Source organism: Ptychodera flava, chromosome 14, assembly GCF_041260155.1.
Source record: "Ptychodera flava strain L36383 chromosome 14, AS_Pfla_20210202, whole genome shotgun sequence".
NCBI classification, from domain to species: Eukaryota; Metazoa; Hemichordata; class Enteropneusta; family Ptychoderidae; genus Ptychodera; species Ptychodera flava.
In genome coordinates, this window is record NC_091941.1 from 1633020 (window position 1) to 1634994 (window position 1975).

Sequence of the window (1975 nt, forward strand, 5' to 3'; positions counted from 1 at the left end):
ACTTTTCAAAAATGCACTTTCAATAAAGATTTTCCTAAAAGATAAATTATATTACATGTATAGCTTTGTCAATACCAGTGAATTTTGTGACGTCATACCCCCTGATTATTACTGACAATGTATCTGATTATTCAGCTTTGCGGCCCCACAGCGAGCATAACAATACAAGTTTTTTTTAAACAAAAAAAGGACTGGAGGGGAAGCATAGGATAAACCATGTAATGCACAAAATGATGAATCTTGATAATGGTGCACAGTATCGATAATAATGTCTTACTGTATGATATATTAATTTTTTTGAATCCTCCCACATGCACTCATTGTCTTCTCTGTCTGGCTCGTGCTCAGTATGCAGTCCCTGTCGGCCATCCGATATGCTGCATGCAATGCACTGTACTTACTGCTTGTTTACAGCATGGCTCGCTTCGTTGATGTATAGATGAAACAGAACTCAGTACGCTTGCAAACTCCTAGATGATACTGGGTTTGACAAATGGCATATTATGTATGTTGGTGGCCATGTAAACAATGCAAGCGTGAAAGCTACTCGAGCCAGCTATAAACGGGCCACGAAGGCAGCTGTCATCTACCTTGACCGGAAGTGTCTATGGAAATTACTACTGAGCCATTCAAAGTCTCGGTCTACAATCATGACGACTGTGGACTCTCCGTTGATCTAACATCTCGGCCACCTAGTTCTGATGTACTGACTGTAATCGGAGACAACTTTCATTCATTGTTTTTTTTCTCCTTATCTGTGGTTTCACCTTGCCTTGTTCTCGACATCGCGACGGAGACCCTCCAGTATGTTTGTCAACTGTACCTTTCAAGCACCCGTTGAGTTTTCCCATCGAGCTCTTCTCAAGAAGCCATCGAAAATTAAATTTATAGACACAATTATTAATGAAATTTAAACATTTGAATAACATTGTTGAACTCTGTTGATATCGTTTGCAATTGAATGCTGTACTACTAGCAAAATAATAATGATCATATTGATCAGCTGATACCATGCAGCTCGCTGATCATGCTGATGTTGATGCATGAACATTCTGTTTTCTTTATGTCTGGCATTTCACCGTGTCGGCTTTTTGAATGGCATGATATTGAAAGGTGATGTTTTAAGTTCAATATAGACGGTAGCGATGCAATTCCTTTTCATTTCCTTTGAAAATACGTGTTTTATTTCCAAATTGAATCATTAAAGTGCTTCTCATTTTTTGTGTTCAATGTGCGTATTCAGTGCAGTGCAGTGTGGAGTGAGTGTAAATGTATACAGTATACAGATTCAGGGCTGGTCATGCTGGACGATACTCACTAGCTTCAAACTCAGTTTAAATTTCCTTTTTTATTCTTTTTCTACATCTACATATTCACTGGCATTGCCAAAACTATAAAATAATAGCAATAATGTACCCCCTCCTGGTCGATAATGGACTCAAGCAAACTTTGCACTCCATAATGTAAGAGGCGAAGCCTCGTACATTATGTCATACAAAGTTTGCTTTCATCCATTATGGAGTGGGTATATCTTTGATGACAGTTAACAAATACTCTCATATGCTGTCACTCTAGGTATATGATGAATTAATCTTCCAAAAGGCATTCATAATTCTCATTTCTTAGGTTTTAAAATACTTAAATTGACTATGCGTGCATGGAAAATGCCTTGTTTTTTAGAGTATTTCATTCATTTTCAAGTATGACATAAAACTGGTCCAATTTAAGCTATCAGTAGACCTTGTAATGATAATTGACATATTTGTTGGACTGTAAGCCTAAAACTTGATCTGGTAAAGCCAGAGTATACGCTATGTTAATGTCATCATTGTAATGCCTGATGAAGATGATAGTGACATACAGTATAAATCACAGTTCAATGAGGAACTGAACAGAGAGTGTCTCTGGCACGCATGCACATGCATACATTACATGTACCAACCAATGAGCAAAAAGAAACAGACAAACACATACA